Raw genomic sequence first — 15,031 nt, 5'->3', positions numbered from 1 at the left:
CTTCTCCAAAGACAAGGCTCCTTCCCAGCCCAGATCATGGGGACGCTTCCAACCACGGAGCACACGCTGGGGGCAGAGCCTGGGGTCCTCCGCACGGAAAGCACACGTACACCCAAAGCTAGACATGCAGAGCTACATGTTTATCTATATAAATAAAAATGAAAAAGACCGTTCGTTACTGTCGTTATATCTCCGAAAGTTCTTCACCGATTGCTTTGAAATTTTGACACAGCGTTGCGTTCGAATACGCGAGCGTTGTTATGTAACTATGTTCTCTATGGGGGTCAAAGGTTTGTCTTAAAATCGAAGAAATAGGCCTCCTCAAAACCAGTCCTGCTGATCATTGTGACATCACCAACCAGTAGGCCAATCCGCTCCCGCTGCCTCCTCTCCTATTTGCATGTACTCTCGCAATCGGCTGAGTGAATATAGATGTCACACCTGTGACAGTTACACGTTCAGAAGAAAGGTAACTGCCATGAGTTTCCACTAACCTCCTCAACGTAAAAAAAACACCTTTTTTAAAAACCAAACAAACTGCTTTACTTCATCCAAATAATGCCTCGCAGAAGATCACACTTAGGTCGTCGTACTCGCGGAGCGGAAGCACTGCGACGAGAAATTGCAAATCAGAGTCAGGAAGAACGGGCTTCAGCAAATGAGAAAAAAAGAAAAAAATGGCTCAAATACGTGCCAAGGAATCAACCAAGCAACGTTCAGCCAGACTTGAGGATGCACGATTGCGAGCACGGCACGCAGCTTGCAGTAAAAAAATTACTGAGCAACGTCATAGAAGGAACAATCTTGACAGGACCTTTCAAAGGTGAAGATGTCCTCATTCCTCGCATTCCTATGATTCCAACAGATATACCATTTCAATTTAAGAGATTGCAATTCCCCATTCGATTGGCGTTTGCAATCACCATCAACAAAGCTCAGGGCCAATCTTTAGAATTGTGCGGTTTAGATCTAGACACAGATTGCTTCTCACATGGACAATTATATGTTGCGTGTTCTAGAGTCGGCAAACCAGACAATCTCTATATCTACACAGACAATGGAACAACTAAAAATATTGTATATCCACAAGCATTGTGAAATTAAACATATTAGAAACATCCGCTTTGTCTTTTCTTTCTTTTCAATTTAACCAGACTGAGCCACAGCAACGCGTGGCAGGGTACAGCTAGTTATAAATAAATAACAAACATGCAGAGTTTATTATTTATTTATTGCATTTTTATACTGCCCAATAGCCAGGGCTCTCTGGGCAGTTCACAATTAAAACCATAAAAACCAAGAAATCAGAATAATTTTAAACCTTAAAAATAATTTTAAAAAGCCATATAAAACCAAAAATATGTTATAGTCCAGGGAAAGCCTGTGTGATAAGGTATGTTTTCAGGAAGCTTTTAAAGGATGTTACATTTCATACAATCATAGAATCATAGAATAGCAGAGTTGGAAGGGGCCTACAAGGCCATCGAGTCCAACCCCCTGCTCAATGCAGGAATCCACCCTAAAGCATTTGCTGCCTTCCGAATGAGGGAGGGTTGTCCAAAGGGTGGGGGCCGCTACAGAGAAGGCCCGCCATCGAGGTTCTTCTCGGTGACATTCCATCCCTGTCGGAATGGCCAGCAAGGCCTCCTCTGGAGAGCGTCATTTGACTTAGGGTCCCACACGCCACGGTCCCACCTCTCAGATCCTGGCTGAGCCCATCTCACAACCACGCCGAACACCTTGCCAGCTGGCCCTGGCGCCACACAGCGGCCGCTCAAGCCTTCCTTTCGCGAGAGCACCGAAGGCCGACGCACTCAGCTGAGCCAAGAGGAGGAACCGGCAGCCCTAAGGGTGAGCATGTGGGCAAGGAGGCCCTTGATAAGCCCATTCCCTCCTCCCGCCCTCGCTCGCTCGCTCACTCGCGCCTGTTTTGCTCTGGGCCACTAATCCAATTGAGCTGAGCTCCAAGCTCGTAACAAAGCTGTGAGACATTTGTCAGATCTCAGACTAGACCCATGGCTAATTTTACAACGTTAATTTATCTTAGCATATTATATCGCTTTAATTTTGTCCCTCTGGATCCCATTAGCGCCGCTGTACCTTGTAGCCAACGTGTAACGGTAATTGCTATTATTAGCAATGTACCGTGCGCTGGAGCTGCTCCACAAATAAAGGGAGCAAGACGGATTGGGGTAGTCAGAGCGGCAGGGGCGCAGCGCACTGAGCGAGGGGGAAATGGCAGGGCGGGTGTGTGGGGGGGAGCGGGGGTAGAGGGACCATAAAGGCACAACAAGGCAGGATAAGAAGGAGGCAGCGGAGCCCATAGAGCTTCAGGGGGGAGGGGGGAGAGGCAAAATCACCAGGAGGGGTAGGAAACGTTCCCCATGAAGAATGGGCGCAAGAGATTCTGGCTTTCCTTTTCCTTTTTTAAGAGGGTGACGGGGAACACAATGGAAGTTTATGAAAGTGCAAACTGTTTGGGGAGAATGAAGAGAGAGGCAAGCTGCAAATTTGCTCAAAACTGCAGAGCTTGGCATCCGTCGGAGCTCCTCATTGGCAGAAGTTCAGGGTCAAGAAAGACAAATCCTGTTTTGCACAAACGCAGTATCAACCTGTGGAATTCCCTGCTGCAAGAGGTGGCGACAGTCATACGCTTAGATGGCGTTAAGGGGGATGGGACAGATTCAAGGCAGTTTGACTGTAGGCGAAGGAAGGAAGGCCCAACTCTGAACATCAGACGCTGGCAGCAAAGCAACAACAGGCAGCCTTCTCCTCCATGCCCTGCCAGCGAGACTCCCAACCTCATGGGGAACAGGAGGCCAGGCTTAAAGGACCTTCCCTGCTCTGCACCAGCACGGCCTCTTCTAATGCGGGAAGCTGGGCACTGGACTAGGACAGGGGTGCAGAACCTTGGCCTTGGGTAGAGATGTGAAGACCTGGAAAAAACCCAGAAAAATTCAGGGGAAAAAACGTCCCCCACCCCCCACCCCCGTTTTTCCCCAAAGCCCTTTTTTTTTTTTTCTGAAAAATTGAAAAAAAATGAAGACAAAATGGATTATGGGATGTTTTATTTTAGCACGATGAAAAAAATGTTTAAGACAAGGTGTTCAGATATTTATTTCTCCAAATGATTTCTAAAAACTATGTACAGTATCAGATTATTACAATTTCTGTCCACTGAGGACAAGCAAGTCCTAGGTTGCAAACTGAGTCTACAACTGTCAAATGCAAGAGCAAGATGCATTTCGGCCTCTAGGGGGCAGCACTGCCATTGAAGCAGGGGCTGAAACTGATAGCGACGGCTGTCAGTCAGAAAATGAGTCTGATTAAATTTCATGCATATTCATTGAATCTTGGTCCCCTCCCCCTTTCCCCAGTTCTTCTTATGGGAATGGGGGCTTTATGTCCGCTTGACGCTGTGGAGGACTAGCGGAGACATAAAGAATTTTCTTTGTTACTAATGTTGATGGTTTCTTTCCTCTGTTGTCCTCATAAACTGCTCCTCATAAACTGGCAAAACCAAAGAGGTTCCTTACAGTTCAGGAGCTTGTAGCCCCATTTGTTACAATTTTTTTTTAAAAAAATTAAAGAAGTAAATTCAATTTGTCATAATTGTTTGGATACACTCTACTTTTAATATACCAAATGTAATAATTTTATGCCAAACCAACTTGGACGTAATTGCATTTCATGTTCCTAAAGTAACGAAGTGACTTTCAATCTGTAAAAAGTGCTAATATTGCATTATTTCAATTTTACCGAAAATTTTCGTTTTTTCCCCCAAAACCTCCCAGAAAAAAAACATGTTTTTTTCCCCATGGCTTCAACATTTCTGTAAATTTTACATCTCTACCCTGAGGCCCAAACCTGCTCCCTGGGATGCCTATCCAGCCCTCCGGGGTTCTCCAGAAGGCCCCATCCCCTGGCCCGGCCCTGCAAGCTTTTGTGTGGCTTTTCCCCATTCTAAAAGTTTGTGATGCCTCTGCTACAGCTTCGTTTCTGGCCAGAAGAGCTCTAAGCTAAAATATGCTGGCGGTCTTTTGTATTATGACTCCACCCGTTTTGCCTCTGGCCACACCCACCACTGGAATGCGGACCATAGAGCTTCTCCAAAAGAGAATGTGGACTCGATGGCCTTGTAGGACTCCTCCAACTCTGCTATTCTATGATTCTATGATTCTATGGGTCTGAAAGAAGGTCCTCAGCCCTGGCTGAGAGGGGCCATCAGGGTTCTTTCTAACCAGGTAGGACCCTGTGGCGACTCAAGCTCCTCAACCCAGTCTCCTTTTATGGGGTTGAGCATTTTTGTCCTTTAGCTAACTTCCTTAGGGAGCTCATTCCACAGCCGGGGTGTCACAGCAGAGAAGGCCCTCCTTCTGGTAGCCACCTGCCTCACTTCCTTTGGCAGGGGCTCGCAGAGAAGGACCCCTGAGGATGACCTTAGAGTCTGGGCAGGTACATATGGGAGGAGGCGTTCCTTCAGATAGCCTGGCCCCAAGCCGTTAACACCAGCACTTTGAATCGGGCCCGGACCTGGACTGGCAGCCCATGAAGCTGGAAAAGGACTGGCGTGATGTGCTCGTAGTTCTATGACAGAACTACAAGCAGCACTAGGTGCAAGGACCCAAAGGGGACCTATCCTAAAACATACGTTGGTTTCCTGGTGCAAGCCGGGGAGCCCTGCGTGACTCCACCGCTACAGGTAGCCTCCATGCTGCCCACAGACAGCATGGAGTCACTCAGGACCAAGTGCTGAAAGGTTCAGCAAAGCAAGGAGAGGGAGCTGAAGGGGAGGGCTGCTAGCCACAGGACAAACATTCTCCATGTCCCCAATATTGTACCATCGCTGGTCTGGATGATGTTATTTGCCCAGAGATTTGGGGAGGAGAAAATCATCCGCTCATGTGTTTTATTGCCTCCTAGCCTTAAACAAACAGGTACGTCCATCTCCTTGGATGCTACAAGCAGCCAAGGCCAGCACAAATGTCAAGCTTGCTGACAAGAGGCGGGCCGCTGCTGCTCATCAATCTGGCCCCACGCAAGGAAAGCGGTTTTTGTTTGGTATTAAAGAGAACTTTGAAGCGTGGAAAGCAAAAGGTCCTGTGCAGACAAGTCAACAGCACAGCAATGCACGAAGCAGGGTTGTACCTGCTGGCCCACCCCGACCTCCATGCCTACAGCCAAATGCACATCAGACTCTAAAGATGGGAACTGAACTTTTAAGAACTGGCGGACGGAGATGGGGCGGGTTTCAGGGCGCATCCGTTTAGGCCACTGTGCAAAGGTAAGATTGGGAAGGTCATGGCTCCTCTTCAAATGTCCGTCTCCCTCTGCAGCCTGATGCTCACGCGGACTGTATTGATTGGATGCATCTTCTGCAACAAATGGGGATACATCTCCCCACCTGGGGCCATGGGTCATTAGACATGACGAGTTGCTTCCCTGTCATTGCAACAGGATTAGGGCCAAGGTCTGCAGCTGGTCTCTCCCCCTCCCCTCCCCAGTATTTCAAACTGTTAGGCGATATATTCCGAGGAATAATGCTTTGAGATTTCATGAGATCTCTCAAAGGATTATAGGAAACGTACACAGCAGTCCCCTTTTTGCAGACAACAAAATGCCTATCCTCAAATCAGAAACAGGCAAAACCAACCATAACCAAAACTCTATTTCAGATTAAAGCACCTGGGGGAAAAAAAAAATCAAATCCATTACTTTGAATCCAATACCAAGGAAATTTCCATCACAAAGCCCTGAAACACCATTTCACCCTTTCGGTCAAAAACACGTTTTAAGAAAGGATTCCCTGCCTTGCATTGTGCCAGCTTCAGAAATATTCTCGACAGGCATCCAAGCATAAAATGAAAAACAATCAGATAAAATTCAGATGAGCCTTAGAATCATTCAAAGTCCCCTCAAGGGTATCGGATGCATCATCATTTTCATACCACCCTCAGCCACAATGACATCAGAACAGCCTCAGATCATCTCCAGAACTGATGTGATGACATCACCACTATCAAGATGACTCAACTAAGGTCTGTATCATGTGTGACATCACTTCAGAAGAGCCAGCTCTCAGGGGAGCAAAGGAGAGATCGAAAGGCACACACACTCTTCTCAAACGACCCAGAGCCATCAAAACCCACCAAATATGCAGGGCTCTCCATGAACAGAAGAGGAAAATCCCATCAAGTCTTAAGAGTTCTTTGCCACAGGACTGGACAGAGGAAACCCAGAATGCATTTGGCACTTTTAAGGGAGGACGTTGTGTCTTCCTTCCCACGAAGAAGCCAACAAGAGACAGAAGGAAAAGAGAAGTTTTGACACCTAAGAATGCAAACGTGACTTAGCGAATTCCTCCATTTCCTGTGGCAAGAGCTCCCACCCATCAAGAAACAATCTGAGGACTACCCAACTTCAGGCTGCAAGACTTACTTGCGAGTAAGCCTTGTTAAATTCAGACGTGAATAAACATGCATGGGATTGCAAACAAGCACTGGATTGTGGTATCAAACACTTACCTCTCGGGTGTTCCGGATCCCAAGGTGTGGCCCAAATTGCTCATCCAACTCCTCTTAGCTTCTCCGCACTCCGTCTATTCGTGGGGCTCGTAATTGAAATACGGGGCTTTCTGCCAAGAGAAAGGCACGTGTCAGGCCAGATGAAAGCGTAGGAGAATCTTTGTGCTGCCTTTTTTTTTTTTTTTTTTTGGCTAATGACATTGATGTTACGGAGCGTCTTCTATGCAAAAGATTTTACAAAAAGAATCATCACCTTTTTACCTTAGGGCCAAAACAGAGACCTTACTTTAAATCTGTGTTGAACAGTCACAACTCTTTTGTTTTCGATTTTACTCTAGAGTAGATGCAGGCCCCCTAACCTAGGGTGACCTATGAAAAGGAGGACCGGGCTCCTGTATCTTTAACAGTTGTATTCCAAAGAGATTTTCAGCAGGTGTCATTGGTATGCATGTGGCACCTGATGAAATTCTCTCTTCATCCCAGCAGTTAAAGCTGCAGGAGCCCTCCCCCTTTTGTATCTGGTTAAGAGACCAGGGCTCCTGCAGCTTTAACTGTTGGGACCAAGAGGGAATTTCACCAGCTTCTGCATGCATGCAAATGACACCTGCTGAAATTCCTCTTTCAATACAACTGTCAAAGCTCTGTCCTCCTTTCCATATGGTCACCCTACCTAACCTATATCTCGTATTTTAAAACCCTTATTCCAACCTGGACTGCTGTACCTACTCTAGAGTAAAACAATTAAAAGATCTAACTGCTAGATCAGCCCTCCTCAACCTGGGGCGCTCCAGATGTGTTGGACTACAACTCCCAGAATGCCCCAGCCCGCTGGCTGGGGCATTCTGGGAGATGCAGTCCAACACATCTGGAGCGCCCCAGGTTGAGGAAGGCTGTGCTAGATACAGATATAAAGTAATGCCACCATTTTTACCCTGATTCATCTTTCATGGAGTGCAACCACCTTTGTGTGGTTGATCTTTCTCCTCACAACCACCCTATGAAACAGGCTGGATATTGACTAGGGTGACCATGTGGAAAGGAGGGCAGGGCGCCTGCATCTCGAACTGTTGTGATGATGAGGGAATTTCACCAAGTGCTGCATGCATACCAATGACACCGGCTTAAATTCCCCTTTCTATGCAACTGTTAAAGATACAGGGAGACATTTTTCTCCCTCTCTCAAAATACTAGAACCCAATGGGGTTATCCCATGAAACCGATTGGTGGGAGATTCAGGACAAATAAAAGGAAGTACTTCTTCACACAGCGCATAGTTAAATTATGGAACTCACTACCACAAGAGAAGAGAAGAGAAGATTGAGGGGAGACATGATAGCACTCTTCAAATACTTAAAAGGTTGTCACACAGAGGAGGGCCAGGATCTCTTCTCAATCCTCCCAGAGTGCAGGACATGGAATTTATCCAAACCCCCTTTTAAAGTCATCCAAATGGGTGGCCATCACTACATCTTCATAGAATCATAGAATAGCAGAGTTGGAAGGGGCCTACAAGGCCATCGAGTCCAACCCCCTGCTCAATGCAGGAATCCACCCTAAAGCATCCCTGACAGATGGTTGTCCAGATGCCTCTTGAAGGCCTCTAGTGGGGGAGAGCCCACAACCTCCCTAGGTAACTGATTCCATTGTTGTACTGCTCTAACAGTCAGGAAGTTTTTCCTGATGTCCAGCTGGATTCTGGCTTCCTTTAACTTGAGCCCGTTATTCCGTGTCCTGCACTCTGGGAGGATCGAGAAGAGATCCTGGCCCTCCTCTGTGGGACAACCTTTTAAGTATTTGAAGAGTGCTCTCATGTCTCCCCTCAATCTTCTCTTCTCCAGGCTAAACATGCCCAGTTCTTTGGGTTATCAGAGTGGGTTACTTTGCCATCTTTAAAGAAAAAAAACTCCAGACAGACGACACGATAACCCACCATGTGTTAAATAAGCCATGATGGCTTATTTAACCCATCATGGGTTATCGTGATGACCAAACCTAGACCCTATGAACTCGGAGTAACAGAATGAACTGTATTTGTGCGCACTGAATTTACAGGCTCTTTCCTCTCTTCCCCACACCTAAGCCAATCTATGACGTCTTGTCTACAACACTTCTGTCAGGTGGGCTGTTATTACTCCAGCAAGTATACCTGTCAACAGCTACTCAGGGAGATCCCTCATCATATACAGTCTGATTGCTGACCATCCTTGCAACTCAACTCAATGTGGTGATGGCCAATGGGAGAGGGGGAGGGGGCAACCACAGGCTAGTAAGCTGCAAGGAACGGGATTCATGCCTGACATTCTCCCTTGGCTTGCCAAAAAGAACTTTGCCAAAAAGCAGCTGAGAATCTGTGGGAGTCCTTGCATTGACTTCCATTGTGCTTTTGGATCTGATCTTTAGAAGGACCATTAAACAGGAGTAAATAAGGGAAACTCCCGTGCGAGGCTGATTGAGAAACTCATTTGCAAAGCTATAGGAAATAATTGCAAAGTTTTCCTGGAGCCTGAAGGAGGGAGCAGGCCGTTTGTCACGCCGGCAGCCCATGCCGTACACCAATTCATCACGCTTGTCAGGTGTCAGCCACTGAAAAATTTAACTGTGCCTTTCCCCCCTCCCACTGGGCACCCCGTCATTCACAGCACATGCTGCTACTACAGCTAGACCACCCGAGCAATGACTGACACATCTGACAGAACTCTCCCCACCACCACCACCCCATTTACACGTTGTACCCTGATGCTCACAGACTTGGATACAGCACAGAGCTGCACTGGCAAACAAGCCACCAGGGCAACCTTCTGCCCGTGCCAGATAGTTGGAGGCACCGAGATGAACGCCTCGGAGAATTTCTTTAGGCATGGGTGCTGCACAAGCATTGAGACCCATAGATTCAAGGGGGGGGGGGAGGCCAATCTACCACCCCATTACCATGAGGGCAGCAACTGCTAAATTATAGAAGATATTTATGGAAACTTGTTTCCCTAGATCCATGTTTCTATTATCTAGATCTTGTAAGCTTTGCTGTAACCAACCAGAAGAAGCATTAGAGCAGAACAAGCAGCATTCAGAAGTGGGAACTGGTGTCCCTACCCCTCTCTAGAACACACCCACACCCACACACCCCGCACTTGTGCAGTTCAACTAGGACTTGCATGAAGAGAGTCAAAGAGATTTGTGCATCTTTATGTGCCCTTCTCAAGAACTACCAGTCCCAGAGTTCCTTTGGGCATAGGGCGAGACAGCTGATTGGAGTGACAAAGAGCGGTCATAATCAAGGACAGTGATCCTAGAGCCAGTGGGAGCCAGTGCAGCTGACAACCAAGAAGTTACACAATACAACAGAAAGCTTTGTAGGAGACTCTTTTTCTGCCGGATGTTGCGTTAAACGAACAAAACAAAACAGCAAAGGGTGCATTGTGCTGTTGTGAGGCTTGGTAAAAAGGCTCCAGTGTGAGACAAGGTTTAGTTTCAGAGAATCATGGAACTGTAGACTTGAAAGGGGCCTATAAGGTCATCAAGTCCAACCCCCTGCTGCTCAATGCAGGGATCCATATTCTGAATCTACAATTGTAGGAAACCTAATTTCAAAATTTTAAATAAAAACTTCTCATAAGAATGTACATGTTGGAGGGCTGCTGCCCACACTTGATGCACCAACAGTCCAACCTGGAATAAGTCAGCTTGCTATGTTCACATATGACTAAAGCCATAGCTATGAAGAAACAACGTAAACAGAAATACCTGTGTCAGGGCTGGGCCACGACACCCAGCTATCAGTTCCTGCCTTCATATACCCCTCCCCACCTGAAACAGGCAACTTCACCGTGCTACATGAGGTACCTGGTTGATTTTTTTAAAAAAAAATGAAAATAAAAATATGCGATGCCTAATTGAGGTGGCTACTCTCAGCCCACCTGAAGTCCAGCATCGCACAAGAGACTTTGGGCTGATTTATGCACAGGGCTGGCTCAGAGTCTGAGAAGGCCATGAGCAAAACACTGCAGTGCAGCCAAGAAAACAAACTGTTGAGGTCCACAGAGCCCCGTGGAGGCCGCAGCAATGGTGGTCCTGCATTTGCCGGAGGATGATGCTTGCTGGCGCTGGACCTGTCTTGGTAATACCTTATTCCACAACACCTTATGCTACATCCCAATGGCAAATATCCGCAGCTAGGCGTGGCATCCCATGGGGTTTTCCACCCTGAGGCATCCATTTTCATTGACCCAATGGCACTTATCCTGACTGGGGGGAGCACCACAGCTATTTGCTAAGAGACAGGTGAACTCATCACAGCTTTCCAGCATCTTATCCAGTTGGGCTGCCCGTTCACATTCCTGGTTACCTGCTACAGAAGAGCATCTTTATTTATCTTATTTATTTATTTATTTACATTTATATACCGCCCCATAGCCGAAGCTCTCTGGGCGCTTTACAAACAAGGCACAGGGATCGCGGACGGTGCTCTTCAGTTCTGGCGCTCCCACCTACTCAGGGCTAACCTGGTCTGGACCTCTTCCACTTTGTGCCTTTCCTGCTAGCATTTACTATCCCAGGATAATCAAGCATTTATGTCATCAGTATATTTTAAGGATCCCCCCCTTTTTTTTTTAATAGACATGTTTTATCTCGTAATTTTCCCCCTTGTACTTTGATTGCTTTATAATTAATGTTTTTATGTTGCAATATTCTTGTGTTTAGAAAGGTTGGTGCCTGCTCTAAGCCCCTATAGATGTAAGGAGTCATAAATCTCAGGAAATAAAAAAGAGTTAAAAGAGGGTTTTTAAAAAAAGTTAAAAGGTGAAGATCAGAAGGCTGACGCAGCTGCCTGAACCGCTGCCTGCCGATGCTGTTTCAGTCCCCTCATTTCCCTCCAGAAATGAACTCCTGACAGAAAGCGGAAGGCAAAACGGACAGAGCCCAGGACCCAAACAAGCCACCTGCTGCGTTCCAGAATTTGGAGCTTCACGGATGTTGTGTGAGCTACTGATGAAACCACAGGCTCAAGCTCTGCGGTGGCTGCAGCCACGGCTGAACAGCCCTCAGGGAAGTGCTCACCAGCACGTGGGGAGTAGGAGGACCCCCCTGGGACACGGTGCACTCTGCACGGCCCCCATTCAGTGCAATCAGGCACAGGATCAGCTAACCGAGAAATTGGGTGGTGGCTGTTTTAAAACAAAGAGAATTAAACAGAGAATAGCTTCTAAATGTTTTGCGGAGGCTACTTCAGGGACGGGGAGCCGGCGGGCCTCTAGTTGCTGGACTCCAACTCCTATCAGTCACAGTGAATGGTTGAGGATGATGGAAGGTGTAGTCCAGCAAGATTTGCAGGCTCCCCACATCAGGGCTAGATGATAAACATAGGGGAAGATTGCAGGAATAAACAAGCACTGTGTCCAGCTCTGCAGGAGATCTGTAAGAATATCGGAATAAACCGGGAAGGGAAATGTCAGCTTATTATATGCTTTTATCTGTACACCGCCCTGAGATCTTATTGATCTAGGGCGGGATATAAATGTTTTGAATAAATATATAAGAAGGGGCCCTGTTTGCTCAGGACTGAATGGGTTATATCCAGTCCATTTGAGGCTGAATCTATACCCCCTACCACCCCACATGATAGTTTAACAGGGGGCTGGGCATGGGGCACTGGGTGGCACAGTAGCTGTGCCAGCAGCGATGTCAATGGTCCCCAGAACCAGGACCACTGCGGGAATGGCCATTTTTAGGCTGCCCGCCCCACCCCCCTTTGGCCACGGTAGCAGAAGGGACAGTGGAGCCTTGCTCTGAGGGCACATCTGTGCATCAACCACTTCTTAAGGCAGATGGACACCTGGAGCTGTCTTCCACAGAGACCACTGCCCCCCCCCCACTGCCTACCGAGAATGGCTGCATCCCTCCAAAGCCTTGGGGATGTTCTGCAGCCCTGCTCTTTAAGATCCTTTCGAAGGGAGATGCCAGGGCTTGAACCCAACACTTCATGCAAACAAAACACGTGTCCGACGGCTCCTCGCCCACCTGCAAATGGAAGCGCAGAAGCACATCTGGTGCTGGCAACGGAGTGTGATTAAGCCCCCCCCCCACATTTGTAGAGGCAACTTAAATACAGGAAGGCACTTGTGGGAGAGAAGCCATGGACAGGATGGCCCCCTTTCCTTCCCTGCTGATTCCCCCCTCCCCAACAAGACAGACTTGCTTCCAGTCTGGGGAGGCAGCAGGCTGAAACGTCCACTTCCCAGGGGCATGATTTGCAGGAGACTGTGCTACTGGAAGAGAGGGGTAAAGCCCCCTCACCCCTTGCATCAATTCTCTCTGGAAAATGCTCACCCCGTCAGGTTTGTAGCATTAAGCGTCCGTCGCTACGAGAGCTCAATTAGGAACGCAAGGGCTCTGCTGGATCAGACCAGCGTTCCATCTTGTCGAGACCCGTCCCCAGTGGCAGCCAGGCAGCCAGAGAGGTCGGCAGCCCACAAGCAGCGCATCAATGCGACAGCACAGCCTGGTCCGCTGAGAAGCACCCTTTCTGAAGATGGAGTTTGTTTACCCGTCATGACTAATAGTCATTCTTGCTAGACCTAATTAGCAAGAGGGGTTTTACTGGGACATGACAGCGTGCAGCTATCAGCATGGCGGCTCCACTCCAAAGCAAACTGAATTAGTAAATATAAAGGGCTTCTCCTGGGACAAAGCGCACAACTTTGTCAATTAGACAAGTAATTACAAATTAAGGAGGGAGGAGCACGCGGGGCTCGCTCTGCTTGTTCAGTAGCCAAGTGCCACAGAGGGGACTCTGTCTGAATTAACTCCTCCTCCTTTCCTACCACAAAGCACGGGATGAGCTGAAAGCTTGGCACGCCACAAGGCCGTCGTCCGCATTATGCACGGCTGGAGCAATGGCAGCACATTCCTCACACTTCCCGCTTTCGGCACCCCGTCAAGAAACTTTGCCGAACGCCTGCCAATCTCGGGCCTCCTGGCTGTCACAGGTGGCCTCGAGCAGTCGCCCCGTTATCGTTATTTCAAAACATATCTTCATCCCGTTTCGGTTTCAGGGCAGGGGGCAGCAAAATCTGTAACCTCCTACGTGTTCTCATGCGACGGTGCCTCTGAGCATACGCCGGAGCAACGCAGGTCTGTGTCAGAGCTAGGCATGGCTCAGTACCGTGAGAAAGGCCAGAAGTGCGACACAGCTGCATAAAAGGCAAATGCTATTTTGGGCTGCATTAATAGAAGTCTAGGTTCCAAATCACGTGAGGTCCTGGTTCCTCTCTATTCATCCCTGGTTAGGTCTCATCTAGAGTATTGCGTCCAGTTCTGTGCTCCACAATTCAAGAAGGACGCAGACAAGCTGGAGCATGTTCAGAGGAGGGCAACCAGGATGATCAGGGGTCTGGAAACAAAACCGTATGAAGAGAGACTGAAAGAACTGGGCATGTTTAGCCTGGAGAAGAGAAGATTGAGGGGAGACATGAGAGCACTCTTCAAAGACTTAAAAGGTTGTCACACAGAGGAGGGCCAGGATCTCTTCTCGATATTCCCACAGTGCAGGACACGAAATAACGGGCTCAAGTTAAAGGAAGCCGGATTCCAGCTGGACATCAGGAAAAACTTCCTGACTGTTAGAGCAGTACGACAATGGAACCAATGACCCAGGGAGGTTGTGGGCTCTCCCACACTAAAAGCCTTCAAGAGGCAGCTGGACAACCATCTGTCAGGGATGCTTTAGGGTGGATTCCTGCATAGAATCATAGAATAGCAGAGTTGGAAGGGGCCTACAAGGCCATCGAGTCCAAACCCCTGCTCAATGCAGGAATCCACCCTAAAGCATCCCCGACAGATGCTTGTCCAGCTGCCTCTTGAAGGCCTCTAGGGTGGGAGAGCCCACAACCTCCCTACGGAACTGATTCCATTGTCGCACTGCTCTAACAGTCAGGAAGTTTTTCCTGATGTCCAGCTGGAATCTGGCTTCCTTTAACTTGAGCCCGTTATTCTGTGTCCTGCACTCTGGGAGGATCGAGAAGAGATCCTGGCCCTCCTCTGCGGGACAACCTTTGAAGTATTTGAAGAGTGCTCTCATGTCTCCCCTCAATCTTCTCTTCTCCAGGCTAAACATGCCCAGTTCTTTCAGTCTCTCTTCATAGGGCTTTGTTTCCAGACCCCTGATCATCCTGGTTGGCCTCCTCTGAACATGCTCCAGCTTGTCTGCGTCCTTCTTGAATTGTGGAGCCCAGAACTGGACGCAATACTCTAGATGAGGCCTAACCAGGGCCGAATAGAGAGGAACCAGTACCTCCCGTGATTTGGAAGCTATACTTCTATTAATGCAGCCCAAAATAGCATTTGCCTTTTTTGCAGCGATATCGCACTGTTGGCTCATATTCAGCTTGCGATCTACAACAATTCCAAGATCCTTCTCATTTGTAGTATTGCTGAGCCAAGTATCCCCCATCTTGTAACTATTTACAAGATGTTTGGTTTCTATTTCCTAAATGTAGAACTTGGCATTTATC

The 15,031-nt window shown here is 47.9% G+C and overlaps 1 protein-coding gene across 1 annotated transcript in view; it reads right to left on the bottom strand.

Moving 5' to 3' along the window:
- The window catches only part of CNTFR (ciliary neurotrophic factor receptor), a 466,204-nt gene that overhangs the window by 349,614 nt on the left and 101,559 nt on the right, over nt 1–15,031 (bottom strand). Inside the window, exon 2 of the mRNA XM_063128377.1 lies at nt 6,525–6,634. The gene's annotated coding sequence lies outside the window, so the exon portion shown is untranslated. The remainder of the gene's footprint in view (nt 1–6,524; nt 6,635–15,031) is intronic.

The sequence above is a fragment of the Elgaria multicarinata genome, chromosome 6, assembly GCF_023053635.1.
Source record: "Elgaria multicarinata webbii isolate HBS135686 ecotype San Diego chromosome 6, rElgMul1.1.pri, whole genome shotgun sequence".
Taxonomy (NCBI): Eukaryota; Metazoa; Chordata; class Lepidosauria; order Squamata; family Anguidae; genus Elgaria; species Elgaria multicarinata.
This window is presented reverse-complemented; position numbering and strand designations above follow the sequence as displayed.